The sequence below is a fragment of the Anomaloglossus baeobatrachus genome, unplaced genomic scaffold (genome assembly GCF_048569485.1).
Source record: "Anomaloglossus baeobatrachus isolate aAnoBae1 unplaced genomic scaffold, aAnoBae1.hap1 Scaffold_2930, whole genome shotgun sequence".
Classification (NCBI taxonomy): Eukaryota; Metazoa; Chordata; class Amphibia; order Anura; family Aromobatidae; genus Anomaloglossus; species Anomaloglossus baeobatrachus.
Window position 1 is genome coordinate 1 of NW_027442377.1, and position 17,542 is coordinate 17,542.

At 44.8% G+C, this 17,542-nt stretch overlaps 8 non-coding genes across 8 annotated transcripts; all 8 read right to left on the minus strand.

Annotated features, from left to right (window-relative positions):
* Positions 1–6,061: 6,061 nt before the first annotated feature.
* On the minus strand, positions 6,062–6,252 carry LOC142266885 (U2 spliceosomal RNA). Its single transcript, XR_012732862.1, has one exon. It is a non-coding gene; the product is annotated as a U2 spliceosomal RNA (small nuclear RNA).
* A 1,387-nt stretch (positions 6,253–7,639) lies between these two features.
* On the minus strand, positions 7,640–7,830 carry LOC142266928 (U2 spliceosomal RNA). Its single transcript, XR_012732898.1, has one exon. It is a non-coding gene; the product is annotated as a U2 spliceosomal RNA (small nuclear RNA).
* Positions 7,831–9,217: 1,387 nt separating this feature from the next.
* Positions 9,218–9,408, minus strand: LOC142266940 (U2 spliceosomal RNA). Its single transcript, XR_012732909.1, has one exon. It is a non-coding gene; the product is annotated as a U2 spliceosomal RNA (small nuclear RNA).
* Positions 9,409–10,795: 1,387 nt separating this feature from the next.
* LOC142266952 (U2 spliceosomal RNA) lies at positions 10,796–10,986 on the minus strand. Its single transcript, XR_012732920.1, has one exon. It is a non-coding gene; the product is annotated as a U2 spliceosomal RNA (small nuclear RNA).
* A 1,387-nt stretch (positions 10,987–12,373) lies between these two features.
* LOC142266964 (U2 spliceosomal RNA) lies at positions 12,374–12,564 on the minus strand. The gene has a single exon (XR_012732931.1). It is a non-coding gene; the product is annotated as a U2 spliceosomal RNA (small nuclear RNA).
* A 1,387-nt stretch (positions 12,565–13,951) lies between these two features.
* On the minus strand, positions 13,952–14,142 carry LOC142266892 (U2 spliceosomal RNA). Its single transcript, XR_012732868.1, has one exon. It is a non-coding gene; the product is annotated as a U2 spliceosomal RNA (small nuclear RNA).
* Positions 14,143–15,529: 1,387 nt separating this feature from the next.
* On the minus strand, positions 15,530–15,720 carry LOC142266904 (U2 spliceosomal RNA). Its single transcript, XR_012732879.1, has one exon. It is a non-coding gene; the product is annotated as a U2 spliceosomal RNA (small nuclear RNA).
* A 1,387-nt stretch (positions 15,721–17,107) lies between these two features.
* Positions 17,108–17,298, minus strand: LOC142266916 (U2 spliceosomal RNA). Its single transcript, XR_012732890.1, has one exon. It is a non-coding gene; the product is annotated as a U2 spliceosomal RNA (small nuclear RNA).
* Positions 17,299–17,542: the final 244 nt, after the last annotated feature.

Sequence of the window (17,542 nt, forward strand, 5' to 3'; positions counted from 1 at the left end):
CAGGCCAGGTCCTTCTGGGAATTAAAAAGGTACGATGCATTAATATTTTGAAATATTTCAACACACTTAATTTCATTAAAATTCCCAATCTGTGTTATTGGCTGTTTATCCTTAAAACACTTTAAAATCTTCTTGCTGTCTTTTATATCCTCTACAATTTTCCCTTTCAAATCATAAGAATTAACAATAGTTTCCAAAATAACATAACTATCTGGCATATTAAAAGCGTACGGGGAACTTAAAACCGTTTGAAACCAACCAAGACGTCTCATAAAATAACCCGTATTAAAACGAATAAAATATGACCAGTAGTTAGATTTTGAAAGGGCATTAAAACACAAAACAAAAAACCTTATATAAACAAAAGCTCTAAAATCTGGAAAATCTTTGCCACCTTTTTCTTTAGGTTTAATTACCACTTCTCTTTTTAATTTCTCCATCTTAGAATTCCAAAAAAAAGTAAAACACGCTTTGATGATCTGGTTAAAAATTCGTGTGGGAGGAGGGAAGACAAGGCTCAAATACAACAACAGAGGAAGAATGACCATTTTTATAATCAGAACCTTCCCCTCCATCGTCAGCTTTCGTAGCCTCCACATACACAGCTTTTGATTCACCTTTTGTGCAATGACCTCCCAACTTTCTTTCCCTTTATTTGTCTCATTAAAAATCACCCCTAAAATCTTCACAGACTCACATTCAGGTACTGGAATATCATTTAGTGTCATATTCCCCACATTTAGAATACCGCTTTTGTTTAAATTAACCTTAAAACCAGACCCACAACAAAAATATTCTACCTGTTTCAACGCTTTCCTAATAGACAGAGCATCTTTACAAATTACCACCACATCATCCATGTAACCCGTTACCTTAGCTTCCAAACCACCTCCCCCCGGCAACGGGATACCACGGATCTGTTTATCTCTCCTTAAAGCACAAAGTAACGGTTCAAGGGCACACACAAATAATAAAGGGGACAATGGGCAACCTTGTTTAACCCCAGAGTTTAAAACCACCTCCTTCGTTTTAAAACCATTAACTAAAATTTTACTTGTACAATTGTGATAAAATGCTTTAAGAGACAATAAAAATCCTTCAGGTATTCCCATGCGTGATAAAACCTTAAATAGGAACTGATGTGACACTCTGTCAAAGGCTTTCTCGAAGTCTAAGGACAGGACCGCCAACTGACTCCCCCTTGACTTTGTGTCATCAATCACATCTTTGATTAAATTTAAGTTTTCCCACACACTCCTTCCCGGTATACCGCACACTTGATTTATATGAATTATATTCTCTATCACTTTTTTCAATCTAGTTGCACATATTTTTGCCAGTATTTTGTAATCACAATTTAAAAGAGTGATAGGTCTCCAATTTTTTAGACTAGATTTGTCTCCTATTTTATGTATGAGGGAAACCTCACCCCTCCTCCATGAGGTGGGGAGAATTTTTGTTCTAAAAACCTCACTAAAAACAGAAAACAAATCCTCTTGTAAAATGTCATAAAAGGTGGAATAAAACTCTATAGGTATGCCATCGGGTCCCGGTACTTTACCAGCCTTAAAACTCCCCACCGCGTCTGATACCTCTTCCTCACTCAGGTCCTGTATTAAAAATTCTTGTGAAACAGGGTCAAGACTGATGGAAATATCATCTAAAATACTTTCTGTAAAACAATTATCAATACTTTTTGTGTTAAAAAGCTCAGAATAATACTCATACACTTTGGCTAAAATCCCCTCTATATTTTGTTCACCTTCCATAGAGTTGATAAAAACCCGCTTTTCCACCATACATTTAAAAAAATACCTCGAACAAGTTTCATTATTTTCAATATGTTTAACCTTAGCATGAAAAATAAGCTCTTTCCCTTTTTGTTCTAGTGTGTGGTGGATTTCATTTTTTAGGTCACTAATATCTTTCTCCACATCCATATCATTATTTCTTAATTTATATAAGGTTTGTAACCTGGTAGTAAGTTGGGTATAAAATTCTCTCTTTTCCTTTACCTTCTGTGCTCCTGCCTTAATAAAAAAATCTTTTATATTTTTTTTCATTTTTTCCCACCACCTGCTGATGGGAATACGAGGGTCTCTTATTCTCTTAAAATATAAATAGAAATTAGTAAAATCAGTTAAAATTTGAGGGTCTTCTAAAAGGGAGATATTTAACTTCCAAGAACCTTTCCCTTTTTTAAAAAGATCATCATGTTTTACATGAAAGGATAATAATTTATGGTCAGAAAATGCATTAGTTAGAAGCTCACATTTAAAAGGCAGCACGGACTTTGAGCAGAAAATAAAATCAATCCTGGAGCTACAGTTAACATTACTCCATGTTACCCAGTCCTGCAATGGTAAATCTCTATTACATTCCTTAAAAACATCGTTTAATCTAAAATCCAGCACAATGTTTCTAAGCATAAAAGAAGTTTTATCATAATTTCTGCTTGTTGCGCTGGAAATTCTTTTCTCACCACCAAGAATGCAATTAAAATCACCTGCTAAAACCATCGGGGTAGAGTCATTAAGAAATAAGGGTAACATATCTAACATTTCAGCTCTTTCTTGCTTGTCTGCGGATCCATAAAAATTTAAAAATTGCCATTTGTAACCATCAATAATAGCTTGAACTAATAAAATTCTGCCAGGTAAAATCTCTTGAACAGAATCAATAAACGCATTCCCCCTAAAAAGAATGGCGACCCCTGCTGACTTGGACCCATTTGACCCCGACCACACTGAGGGTCCATACGTCCAATCTTTCTGATACTCATGGTAATTTAAACTGTATGATATAGAACACTCTTGTAAAAAGAATACAGTTGCAGTCAGAGTAGTAAGAAAATCAAACAACGCCACTCTTTTTGCCTGTGTTTTAAGCCCTCTCACATTTAGAGACACACCCTTAACCCCTGCCATAAGAGAAAAGAAGAAGGATAATTAAATATTTCTAAACTCTTACCTCAGCTGGTTCAGACGTCTCCTTCAGAGTAGGATAGATCGTCGGAGATGACCGTTTGCAAGGAGTCCGTATCTGAGGACTCCCCATTGGTTAACGTCTCAGGCTGCACACCTCCCGGGACAGACTGATTTCTCATACTAGTAATTTGCATCTGGTCAGCTGACCCGTCTCCCTGCTCCAGACACTCCATCCCATCTCCTTTAAGGGAATAGTCAGGGAGAGTCTCATCGAGCACACGCGCCTCGGGTGTAATCAGCACATTGACCGGGGTCTCCGGGATCACGGAGGCAGCCACCCCAGTCCCCATCTCCATTTCTGAAGAGGGTAGGGTAACTCCCTCCTGCTGACACGCCATTGGGTTCCCACCATCATCCGGAGGGTCCGGAGGGGGTACTACCTCAGGTTCTCTCTGAGACCCCTGCAACTTACGTCTCTTTGGTCCAGAAGTCTGGCATCTGGGAGTCATCCCGGGAGTACACGAAGACGAGGATTGGCCTTTGGCAGATACTTCTGGCCTCTCTACGGAGGCCGCCTCCGGCCTTCTGCCCTGCCGTTCCCTCCTTTCCTTCGCCATTTCATCCGACACGGGGACGCCTTCTGCAGCCTGAGTTTGTTTGCTTGGCTCATCTCCGTCTCTCTCTCCATCCTCCCTTCCCACAGGCCTGTCCGAACCAGCCGAGGGTTGGTCAGGGGCCGAGGGCTTCTCCACTCGTGATTTTCCCCAGACATTCCTGTAGGGACATTTGAAAAAAGAGTGAGTGTTTGACATACAATTAGTACATATGCTTCCTTTTGGACATTTATCAGTCTTATGATCTTTACCTCCACAAGAAACACAAGTCACATCACAATCAGAATGTCCATATTTTTTACATTTACGACAAAAGGGAGGCATACCATTAAAAAAAAGGTCGCCATTCGTATTACCTATTTTAAAACGGGCTGGAGGTAAACGTATACCTCCTGCTACCGTAGGGTCCTTAATACAAGTGACAACATACCTCCATTTACTACTCCATATGCCACATTCATTCATTACCTTCCCTTGACACACCACCTTGGAAAAAAAATTATTAAGGAATGAAGTAATCTCAGTCTCAGTCACATAAGGAGAGTAAATTTTAACAATAAGAATCTTTACATCGTCAATTTTGTGTTCTACAATAGTTATACCTTTAAGGGATGGTTTCTTTTGGAAAATCACATCCGGATCCTTAGTTTTAGTACAGAAATCTCGGTGGATACCCTCTCCTGTAAAGGTAATATCGAACACACCTCGTCGAGGGTAGTCCTGGATGGCCAAGATTTCCTGTTTACGCACTGAGAAGGTGCGTTCAAGCACCTCTCCCACGACATATCTTAGGCCACGACCATCACTCCCTCCTTTATCGAAGTATACCCGTACCGTATGCTTTAGGCGAGCATAGGTGGGAATATCGCCAGGATCCGCATCCATGGCAACGGGGGATTTTCCGCAACAAAATACTCACTGGAAAATCCAAAGATAATCCAGCTGAGCGATCGCAACTCGTTGTCTGGGGACTAAGCCCACCTCCCAAAAGCAGCAGAGGATTGGATCCCACTACAAGAGTGGGACCCGCACCTAAGGCCAAAAGGCGGGGTACCCCAGACACCTAATGTGCTACAACCAGATGCTAGCAGGATTACCAACACCAGATCGCAGCCAAAAGGCCGAGAAGCGATAACCAGAATTGGTTTGGGCCTCGAGTGGCACCCTGGCCTATGCCGGACACATCTTAGGGAGAGAGAGCGAGAGGGAGACAAACCCACGCCTACACAAGACATTTTGTCACCCAAGCCAACCCTTGAAAAGGCTGCTTTGCAGAGCCAAAACAAGAAGAATGGTGCGTTTTGCAGCCGCCGCCCACTGCAATGAATCTGAATAACTCCTCCTTTAGGGCGCAAGCAACTCCCCTCCCCCTTGCAGTCTTTCCAATTCACGATACAAAAAGACGGACAGGACAGGTTGCCTGACTTTCCGTCACTGCCACCCTTTGCCATCCTTACCCGTAGAAAGCCCTTTCATCATCCCCAAACCCTAATCTTTTCCCTTTCCTTCCCAGCCCCCAAACCCTGCCCTCTGTACCTTTCTCACCACCCGCTTCCCTTCTCCTGTCATCCCCCTACCACCCGGGAAAAAAAGAGATTGCCCCCTCCTTCCACTAGCCCACCCTCCCACCCAAAGAACAACTTCTTCTGCGCAGCTTGTTTTCTAGGCAGCAGCGCTATTGTGATGTCATCGGGGGGCATTGTGACAAGCCGCCAGTGTTCCGTCTCTTCATGTTGTGCACAGTTCAAACGGAAAATACATCAACAGGCAGACTACAGAAAAGCTTACTATCAAAGGTTAGAGGGGGGCTTTCTCAGAGGGCTTTTTACAGTTTTTCTATTCCCAATTAGCCGTTTAAGTGTACTTATTGAAAGTAGTAATTCTTTCATAGGCCGCCCTTTCTTAGTATTTGACGTTCCTTATATTGCGGTATGAGGCTTCGCAGTAGGTTGCAAACATTCATCACCCATGACTGTCCCCAATTGAGCTCAGAAGCTCAATGTCTATCATGACCTCTCTTTTAGAATGTCCAAGAGCAAGCAAACTATTCCTCCAGGAGAGGGCGCCAACAGACTACTAAAGAGATCATCATTACTCAAAGAAAACCCCAAAAACCAATGCATGATAGGAATAAACAGGTAACTTTCTTTGGAGTGGAAGCGGAGAGATCGCACCAGATGCCAATTCTAGATGTTATCACACCTGTGGTCACTGCAGCAGCAGGTGAATCCACTTTGTCCAAAAGGGATCTATTCCATTCAATTGCAAATGATCTAGATAAGACAGAGAACTGCAGCACGGGGACATAGCCGAGTTGGTCAGGTTGAGTGGTGATGAGTTTGCTATTTGGATGAATAAAGAAAGTCAAAAGTGTGAAAGATAAAAAACAAAAGGAGGAAGTGTGAAAAGTGAATGGGCCAAATTGAGGTGCATATGAAGACGTATGCTTTCTTCCAATTCATTAAATCGGGCTAATATGAATCAGGTGAATTGAGTTCTGCTTTTGGAAACTGGGTTAAGAAGGGGTGCACCGTTCCTGGAGGTACTGCAATACCAGGTCAATGCGTGGAGTGGACAGAGCAAGCTCTTTTTCCATCTCCCTGTTCTAAAAATCCATTTAATATATGGTCCCCAGATAGGGGACGTATCAGATATTAAACTGATAAGAACAGATACTACACTTGATCTTAGCCAAAAGGCCGAGAAGCGATAACCAGAATTGGTTTGGGCCTCGAGTGGCACCCTGGCCTATGCCGGACACATCTTAGGGAGAGAGAGCGAGAGGGAGACAAACCCACGCCTACACAAGACATTTTGTCACCCAAGCCAACCCTTGAAAAGGCTGCTTTGCAGAGCCAAAACAAGAAGAATGGTGCGTTTTGCAGCCGCCGCCCACTGCAATGAATCTGAATAACTCCTCCTTTAGGGCGCAAGCAACTCCCCTCCCCCTTGCAGTCTTTCCAATTCACGATACAAAAAGACGGACAGGACAGGTTGCCTGACTTTCCGTCACTGCCACCCTTTGCCATCCTTACCCGTAGAAAGCCCTTTCATCATCCCCAAACCCTAATCTTTTCCCTTTCCTTCCCAGCCCCCAAACCCTGCCCTCTGTACCTTTCTCACCACCCGCTTCCCTTCTCCTGTCATCCCCCTACCACCCGGGAAAAAAAGAGATTGCCCCCTCCTTCCACTAGCCCACCCTCCCACCCAAAGAACAACTTCTTCTGCGCAGCTTGTTTTCTAGGCAGCAGCGCTATTGTGATGTCATCGGGGGGCATTGTGACAAGCCGCCAGTGTTCCGTCTCTTCATGTTGTGCACAGTTCAAACGGAAAATACATCAACAGGCAGACTACAGAAAAGCTTACTATCAAAGGTTAGAGGGGGGCTTTCTCAGAGGGCTTTTTACAGTTTTTCTATTCCCAATTAGCCGTTTAAGTGTACTTATTGAAAGTAGTAATTCTTTCATAGGCCGCCCTTTCTTAGTATTTGACGTTCCTTATATTGCGGTATGAGGCTTCGCAGTAGGTTGCAAACATTCATCACCCATGACTGTCCCCAATTGAGCTCAGAAGCTCAATGTCTATCATGACCTCTCTTTTAGAATGTCCAAGAGCAAGCAAACTATTCCTCCAGGAGAGGGCGCCAACAGACTACTAAAGAGATCATCATTACTCAAAGAAAACCCCAAAAACCAATGCATGATAGGAATAAACAGGTAACTTTCTTTGGAGTGGAAGCGGAGAGATCGCACCAGATGCCAATTCTAGATGTTATCACACCTGTGGTCACTGCAGCAGCAGGTGAATCCACTTTGTCCAAAAGGGATCTATTCCATTCAATTGCAAATGATCTAGATAAGACAGAGAACTGCAGCACGGGGACATAGCCGAGTTGGTCAGGTTGAGTGGTGATGAGTTTGCTATTTGGATGAATAAAGAAAGTCAAAAGTGTGAAAGATAAAAAACAAAAGGAGGAAGTGTGAAAAGTGAATGGGCCAAATTGAGGTGCATATGAAGACGTATGCTTTCTTCCAATTCATTAAATCGGGCTAATATGAATCAGGTGAATTGAGTTCTGCTTTTGGAAACTGGGTTAAGAAGGGGTGCACCGTTCCTGGAGGTACTGCAATACCAGGTCAATGCGTGGAGTGGACAGAGCAAGCTCTTTTTCCATCTCCCTGTTCTAAAAATCCATTTAATATATGGTCCCCAGATAGGGGACGTATCAGATATTAAACTGATAAGAACAGATACTACACTTGATCTTAGCCAAAAGGCCGAGAAGCGATAACCAGAATTGGTTTGGGCCTCGAGTGGCACCCTGGCCTATGCCGGACACATCTTAGGGAGAGAGAGCGAGAGGGAGACAAACCCACGCCTACACAAGACATTTTGTCACCCAAGCCAACCCTTGAAAAGGCTGCTTTGCAGAGCCAAAACAAGAAGAATGGTGCGTTTTGCAGCCGCCGCCCACTGCAATGAATCTGAATAACTCCTCCTTTAGGGCGCAAGCAACTCCCCTCCCCCTTGCAGTCTTTCCAATTCACGATACAAAAAGACGGACAGGACAGGTTGCCTGACTTTCCGTCACTGCCACCCTTTGCCATCCTTACCCGTAGAAAGCCCTTTCATCATCCCCAAACCCTAATCTTTTCCCTTTCCTTCCCAGCCCCCAAACCCTGCCCTCTGTACCTTTCTCACCACCCGCTTCCCTTCTCCTGTCATCCCCCTACCACCCGGGAAAAAAAGAGATTGCCCCCTCCTTCCACTAGCCCACCCTCCCACCCAAAGAACAACTTCTTCTGCGCAGCTTGTTTTCTAGGCAGCAGCGCTATTGTGATGTCATCGGGGGGCATTGTGACAAGCCGCCAGTGTTCCGTCTCTTCATGTTGTGCACAGTTCAAACGGAAAATACATCAACAGGCAGACTACAGAAAAGCTTACTATCAAAGGTTAGAGGGGGGCTTTCTCAGAGGGCTTTTTACAGTTTTTCTATTCCCAATTAGCCGTTTAAGTGTACTTATTGAAAGTAGTAATTCTTTCATAGGCCGCCCTTTCTTAGTATTTGACGTTCCTTATATTGCGGTATGAGGCTTCGCAGTAGGTTGCAAACATTCATCACCCATGACTGTCCCCAATTGAGCTCAGAAGCTCAATGTCTATCATGACCTCTCTTTTAGAATGTCCAAGAGCAAGCAAACTATTCCTCCAGGAGAGGGCGCCAACAGACTACTAAAGAGATCATCATTACTCAAAGAAAACCCCAAAAACCAATGCATGATAGGAATAAACAGGTAACTTTCTTTGGAGTGGAAGCGGAGAGATCGCACCAGATGCCAATTCTAGATGTTATCACACCTGTGGTCACTGCAGCAGCAGGTGAATCCACTTTGTCCAAAAGGGATCTATTCCATTCAATTGCAAATGATCTAGATAAGACAGAGAACTGCAGCACGGGGACATAGCCGAGTTGGTCAGGTTGAGTGGTGATGAGTTTGCTATTTGGATGAATAAAGAAAGTCAAAAGTGTGAAAGATAAAAAACAAAAGGAGGAAGTGTGAAAAGTGAATGGGCCAAATTGAGGTGCATATGAAGACGTATGCTTTCTTCCAATTCATTAAATCGGGCTAATATGAATCAGGTGAATTGAGTTCTGCTTTTGGAAACTGGGTTAAGAAGGGGTGCACCGTTCCTGGAGGTACTGCAATACCAGGTCAATGCGTGGAGTGGACAGAGCAAGCTCTTTTTCCATCTCCCTGTTCTAAAAATCCATTTAATATATGGTCCCCAGATAGGGGACGTATCAGATATTAAACTGATAAGAACAGATACTACACTTGATCTTAGCCAAAAGGCCGAGAAGCGATAACCAGAATTGGTTTGGGCCTCGAGTGGCACCCTGGCCTATGCCGGACACATCTTAGGGAGAGAGAGCGAGAGGGAGACAAACCCACGCCTACACAAGACATTTTGTCACCCAAGCCAACCCTTGAAAAGGCTGCTTTGCAGAGCCAAAACAAGAAGAATGGTGCGTTTTGCAGCCGCCGCCCACTGCAATGAATCTGAATAACTCCTCCTTTAGGGCGCAAGCAACTCCCCTCCCCCTTGCAGTCTTTCCAATTCACGATACAAAAAGACGGACAGGACAGGTTGCCTGACTTTCCGTCACTGCCACCCTTTGCCATCCTTACCCGTAGAAAGCCCTTTCATCATCCCCAAACCCTAATCTTTTCCCTTTCCTTCCCAGCCCCCAAACCCTGCCCTCTGTACCTTTCTCACCACCCGCTTCCCTTCTCCTGTCATCCCCCTACCACCCGGGAAAAAAAGAGATTGCCCCCTCCTTCCACTAGCCCACCCTCCCACCCAAAGAACAACTTCTTCTGCGCAGCTTGTTTTCTAGGCAGCAGCGCTATTGTGATGTCATCGGGGGGCATTGTGACAAGCCGCCAGTGTTCCGTCTCTTCATGTTGTGCACAGTTCAAACGGAAAATACATCAACAGGCAGACTACAGAAAAGCTTACTATCAAAGGTTAGAGGGGGGCTTTCTCAGAGGGCTTTTTACAGTTTTTCTATTCCCAATTAGCCGTTTAAGTGTACTTATTGAAAGTAGTAATTCTTTCATAGGCCGCCCTTTCTTAGTATTTGACGTTCCTTATATTGCGGTATGAGGCTTCGCAGTAGGTTGCAAACATTCATCACCCATGACTGTCCCCAATTGAGCTCAGAAGCTCAATGTCTATCATGACCTCTCTTTTAGAATGTCCAAGAGCAAGCAAACTATTCCTCCAGGAGAGGGCGCCAACAGACTACTAAAGAGATCATCATTACTCAAAGAAAACCCCAAAAACCAATGCATGATAGGAATAAACAGGTAACTTTCTTTGGAGTGGAAGCGGAGAGATCGCACCAGATGCCAATTCTAGATGTTATCACACCTGTGGTCACTGCAGCAGCAGGTGAATCCACTTTGTCCAAAAGGGATCTATTCCATTCAATTGCAAATGATCTAGATAAGACAGAGAACTGCAGCACGGGGACATAGCCGAGTTGGTCAGGTTGAGTGGTGATGAGTTTGCTATTTGGATGAATAAAGAAAGTCAAAAGTGTGAAAGATAAAAAACAAAAGGAGGAAGTGTGAAAAGTGAATGGGCCAAATTGAGGTGCATATGAAGACGTATGCTTTCTTCCAATTCATTAAATCGGGCTAATATGAATCAGGTGAATTGAGTTCTGCTTTTGGAAACTGGGTTAAGAAGGGGTGCACCGTTCCTGGAGGTACTGCAATACCAGGTCAATGCGTGGAGTGGACAGAGCAAGCTCTTTTTCCATCTCCCTGTTCTAAAAATCCATTTAATATATGGTCCCCAGATAGGGGACGTATCAGATATTAAACTGATAAGAACAGATACTACACTTGATCTTAGCCAAAAGGCCGAGAAGCGATAACCAGAATTGGTTTGGGCCTCGAGTGGCACCCTGGCCTATGCCGGACACATCTTAGGGAGAGAGAGCGAGAGGGAGACAAACCCACGCCTACACAAGACATTTTGTCACCCAAGCCAACCCTTGAAAAGGCTGCTTTGCAGAGCCAAAACAAGAAGAATGGTGCGTTTTGCAGCCGCCGCCCACTGCAATGAATCTGAATAACTCCTCCTTTAGGGCGCAAGCAACTCCCCTCCCCCTTGCAGTCTTTCCAATTCACGATACAAAAAGACGGACAGGACAGGTTGCCTGACTTTCCGTCACTGCCACCCTTTGCCATCCTTACCCGTAGAAAGCCCTTTCATCATCCCCAAACCCTAATCTTTTCCCTTTCCTTCCCAGCCCCCAAACCCTGCCCTCTGTACCTTTCTCACCACCCGCTTCCCTTCTCCTGTCATCCCCCTACCACCCGGGAAAAAAAGAGATTGCCCCCTCCTTCCACTAGCCCACCCTCCCACCCAAAGAACAACTTCTTCTGCGCAGCTTGTTTTCTAGGCAGCAGCGCTATTGTGATGTCATCGGGGGGCATTGTGACAAGCCGCCAGTGTTCCGTCTCTTCATGTTGTGCACAGTTCAAACGGAAAATACATCAACAGGCAGACTACAGAAAAGCTTACTATCAAAGGTTAGAGGGGGGCTTTCTCAGAGGGCTTTTTACAGTTTTTCTATTCCCAATTAGCCGTTTAAGTGTACTTATTGAAAGTAGTAATTCTTTCATAGGCCGCCCTTTCTTAGTATTTGACGTTCCTTATATTGCGGTATGAGGCTTCGCAGTAGGTTGCAAACATTCATCACCCATGACTGTCCCCAATTGAGCTCAGAAGCTCAATGTCTATCATGACCTCTCTTTTAGAATGTCCAAGAGCAAGCAAACTATTCCTCCAGGAGAGGGCGCCAACAGACTACTAAAGAGATCATCATTACTCAAAGAAAACCCCAAAAACCAATGCATGATAGGAATAAACAGGTAACTTTCTTTGGAGTGGAAGCGGAGAGATCGCACCAGATGCCAATTCTAGATGTTATCACACCTGTGGTCACTGCAGCAGCAGGTGAATCCACTTTGTCCAAAAGGGATCTATTCCATTCAATTGCAAATGATCTAGATAAGACAGAGAACTGCAGCACGGGGACATAGCCGAGTTGGTCAGGTTGAGTGGTGATGAGTTTGCTATTTGGATGAATAAAGAAAGTCAAAAGTGTGAAAGATAAAAAACAAAAGGAGGAAGTGTGAAAAGTGAATGGGCCAAATTGAGGTGCATATGAAGACGTATGCTTTCTTCCAATTCATTAAATCGGGCTAATATGAATCAGGTGAATTGAGTTCTGCTTTTGGAAACTGGGTTAAGAAGGGGTGCACCGTTCCTGGAGGTACTGCAATACCAGGTCAATGCGTGGAGTGGACAGAGCAAGCTCTTTTTCCATCTCCCTGTTCTAAAAATCCATTTAATATATGGTCCCCAGATAGGGGACGTATCAGATATTAAACTGATAAGAACAGATACTACACTTGATCTTAGCCAAAAGGCCGAGAAGCGATAACCAGAATTGGTTTGGGCCTCGAGTGGCACCCTGGCCTATGCCGGACACATCTTAGGGAGAGAGAGCGAGAGGGAGACAAACCCACGCCTACACAAGACATTTTGTCACCCAAGCCAACCCTTGAAAAGGCTGCTTTGCAGAGCCAAAACAAGAAGAATGGTGCGTTTTGCAGCCGCCGCCCACTGCAATGAATCTGAATAACTCCTCCTTTAGGGCGCAAGCAACTCCCCTCCCCCTTGCAGTCTTTCCAATTCACGATACAAAAAGACGGACAGGACAGGTTGCCTGACTTTCCGTCACTGCCACCCTTTGCCATCCTTACCCGTAGAAAGCCCTTTCATCATCCCCAAACCCTAATCTTTTCCCTTTCCTTCCCAGCCCCCAAACCCTGCCCTCTGTACCTTTCTCACCACCCGCTTCCCTTCTCCTGTCATCCCCCTACCACCCGGGAAAAAAAGAGATTGCCCCCTCCTTCCACTAGCCCACCCTCCCACCCAAAGAACAACTTCTTCTGCGCAGCTTGTTTTCTAGGCAGCAGCGCTATTGTGATGTCATCGGGGGGCATTGTGACAAGCCGCCAGTGTTCCGTCTCTTCATGTTGTGCACAGTTCAAACGGAAAATACATCAACAGGCAGACTACAGAAAAGCTTACTATCAAAGGTTAGAGGGGGGCTTTCTCAGAGGGCTTTTTACAGTTTTTCTATTCCCAATTAGCCGTTTAAGTGTACTTATTGAAAGTAGTAATTCTTTCATAGGCCGCCCTTTCTTAGTATTTGACGTTCCTTATATTGCGGTATGAGGCTTCGCAGTAGGTTGCAAACATTCATCACCCATGACTGTCCCCAATTGAGCTCAGAAGCTCAATGTCTATCATGACCTCTCTTTTAGAATGTCCAAGAGCAAGCAAACTATTCCTCCAGGAGAGGGCGCCAACAGACTACTAAAGAGATCATCATTACTCAAAGAAAACCCCAAAAACCAATGCATGATAGGAATAAACAGGTAACTTTCTTTGGAGTGGAAGCGGAGAGATCGCACCAGATGCCAATTCTAGATGTTATCACACCTGTGGTCACTGCAGCAGCAGGTGAATCCACTTTGTCCAAAAGGGATCTATTCCATTCAATTGCAAATGATCTAGATAAGACAGAGAACTGCAGCACGGGGACATAGCCGAGTTGGTCAGGTTGAGTGGTGATGAGTTTGCTATTTGGATGAATAAAGAAAGTCAAAAGTGTGAAAGATAAAAAACAAAAGGAGGAAGTGTGAAAAGTGAATGGGCCAAATTGAGGTGCATATGAAGACGTATGCTTTCTTCCAATTCATTAAATCGGGCTAATATGAATCAGGTGAATTGAGTTCTGCTTTTGGAAACTGGGTTAAGAAGGGGTGCACCGTTCCTGGAGGTACTGCAATACCAGGTCAATGCGTGGAGTGGACAGAGCAAGCTCTTTTTCCATCTCCCTGTTCTAAAAATCCATTTAATATATGGTCCCCAGATAGGGGACGTATCAGATATTAAACTGATAAGAACAGATACTACACTTGATCTTAGCCAAAAGGCCGAGAAGCGATAACCAGAATTGGTTTGGGCCTCGAGTGGCACCCTGGCCTATGCCGGACACATCTTAGGGAGAGAGAGCGAGAGGGAGACAAACCCACGCCTACACAAGACATTTTGTCACCCAAGCCAACCCTTGAAAAGGCTGCTTTGCAGAGCCAAAACAAGAAGAATGGTGCGTTTTGCAGCCGCCGCCCACTGCAATGAATCTGAATAACTCCTCCTTTAGGGCGCAAGCAACTCCCCTCCCCCTTGCAGTCTTTCCAATTCACGATACAAAAAGACGGACAGGACAGGTTGCCTGACTTTCCGTCACTGCCACCCTTTGCCATCCTTACCCGTAGAAAGCCCTTTCATCATCCCCAAACCCTAATCTTTTCCCTTTCCTTCCCAGCCCCCAAACCCTGCCCTCTGTACCTTTCTCACCACCCGCTTCCCTTCTCCTGTCATCCCCCTACCACCCGGGAAAAAAAGAGATTGCCCCCTCCTTCCACTAGCCCACCCTCCCACCCAAAGAACAACTTCTTCTGCGCAGCTTGTTTTCTAGGCAGCAGCGCTATTGTGATGTCATCGGGGGGCATTGTGACAAGCCGCCAGTGTTCCGTCTCTTCATGTTGTGCACAGTTCAAACGGAAAATACATCAACAGGCAGACTACAGAAAAGCTTACTATCAAAGGTTAGAGGGGGGCTTTCTCAGAGGGCTTTTTACAGTTTTTCTATTCCCAATTAGCCGTTTAAGTGTACTTATTGAAAGTAGTAATTCTTTCATAGGCCGCCCTTTCTTAGTATTTGACGTTCCTTATATTGCGGTATGAGGCTTCGCAGTAGGTTGCAAACATTCATCACCCATGACTGTCCCCAATTGAGCTCAGAAGCTCAATGTCTATCATGACCTCTCTTTTAGAATGTCCAAGAGCAAGCAAACTATTCCTCCAGGAGAGGGCGCCAACAGACTACTAAAGAGATCATCATTACTCAAAGAAAACCCCAAAAACCAATGCATGATAGGAATAAACAGGTAACTTTCTTTGGAGTGGAAGCGGAGAGATCGCACCAGATGCCAATTCTAGATGTTATCACACCTGTGGTCACTGCAGCAGCAGGTGAATCCACTTTGTCCAAAAGGGATCTATTCCATTCAATTGCAAATGATCTAGATAAGACAGAGAACTGCAGCACGGGGACATAGCCGAGTTGGTCAGGTTGAGTGGTGATGAGTTTGCTATTTGGATGAATAAAGAAAGTCAAAAGTGTGAAAGATAAAAAACAAAAGGAGGAAGTGTGAAAAGTGAATGGGCCAAATTGAGGTGCATATGAAGACGTATGCTTTCTTCCAATTCATTAAATCGGGCTAATATGAATCAGGTGAATTGAGTTCTGCTTTTGGAAACTGGGTTAAGAAGGGGTGCACCGTTCCTGGAGGTACTGCAATACCAGGTCAATGCGTGGAGTGGACAGAGCAAGCTCTTTTTCCATCTCCCTGTTCTAAAAATCCATTTAATATATGGTCCCCAGATAGGGGACGTATCAGATATTAAACTGATAAGAACAGATACTACACTTGATCTTAGCCAAAAGGCCGAGAAGCGATAACCAGAATTGGTTTGGGCCTCGAGTGGCACCCTGGCCTATGCCGGACACATCTTAGGGAGAGAGAGCGAGAGGGAGACAAACCCACGCCTACACAAGACATTTTGTCACCCAAGCCAACCCTTGAAAAGGCTGCTTTGCAGAGCCAAAACAAGAAGAATGGTGCGTTTTGCAGCCGCCGCCCACTGCAATGAATCTGAATAACTCCTCCTTTAGGGCGCAAGCAACTCCCCTCCCCCTTGCAGTCTTTCCAATTCACGATACAAAAAGACGGACAGGACAGGTTGCCTGACTTTCCGTCACTGCCACCCTTTGCCATCCTTACCCGTAGAAAGCCCTTTCATCATCCCCAAACCCTAATCTTTTCCCTTTCCTTCCCAGCCCCCAAACCCTGCCCTCTGTACCTTTCTCACCACCCGCTTCCCTTCTCCTGTCATCCCCCTACCACCCGGGAAAAAAAGAGATTGCCCCCTCCTTCCACTAGCCCACCCTCCCACCCAAAGAACAACTTCTTCTGCGCAGCTTGTTTTCTAGGCAGCAGCGCTATTGTGATGTCATCGGGGGGCATTGTGACAAGCCGCCAGTGTTCCGTCTCTTCATGTTGTGCACAGTTCAAACGGAAAATACATCAACAGGCAGACTACAGAAAAGCTTACTATCAAAGGTTAGAGGGGGGCTTTCTCAGAGGGCTTTTTACAGTTTTTCTATTCCCAATTAGCCGTTTAAGTGTACTTATTGAAAGTAGTAATTCTTTCATAGGCCGCCCTTTCTTAGTATTTGACGTTCCTTATATTGCGGTATGAGGCTTCGCAGTAGGTTGCAAACATTCATCACCCATGACTGTCCCCAATTGAGCTCAGAAGCTCAATGTCTATCATGACCTCTCTTTTAGAATGTCCAAGAGCAAGCAAACTATTCCTCCAGGAGAGGGCGCCAACAGACTACTAAAGAGATCATCATTACTCAAAGAAAACCCCAAAAACCAATGCATGATAGGAATAAACAGGTAACTTTCTTTGGAGTGGAAGCGGAGAGATCGCACCAGATGCCAATTCTAGATGTTATCACACCTGTGGTCACTGCAGCAGCAGGTGAATCCACTTTGTCCAAAAGGGATCTATTCCATTCAATTGCAAATGATCTAGATAAGACAGAGAACTGCAGCACGGGGACATAGCCGAGTTGGTCAGGTTGAGTGGTGATGAGTTTGCTATTTGGATGAATAAAGAAAGTCAAAAGTGTGAAAGATAAAAAACAAAAGGAGGAAGTGTGAAAAGTGAATGGGCCAAATTGAGGTGCATATGAAGACGTATGCTTTCTTCCAATTCATTAAATCGGGCTAATATGAATCAGGTGAATTGAGTTCTGCTTTTGGAAACTGGGTTAAGAAGGGGTGCACCGTTCCTGGAGGTACTGCAATACCAGGTCAATGCGTGGAGTGGACAGAGCAAGCTCTTTTTCCATCTCCCTGTTCTAAAAATCCATTTAATATATGGTCCCCAGATAGGGGACGTATCAGATATTAAACTGATAAGAACAGATACTACACTTGATCTTAGCCAAAAGGCCGAGAAGCGATAACCAGAATTGGTTTGGGCCTCGAGTGGCACCCTGGCCTATGCCGGACACATCTTAGGGAGAGAGAGCGAGAGGGAGACAAACCCACGCCTACACAAGACATTTTGTCACCCAAGCCAACCCTTGAAAAGGCTGCTTTGCAGAGCCAAAACAAGAAGAATGGTGCGTTTTGCAGCCGCCGCCCACTGCAATGAATCTGAATAACTCCTCCTTTAGGGCGCAAGCAACTCCCCTCCCCCTTGCAG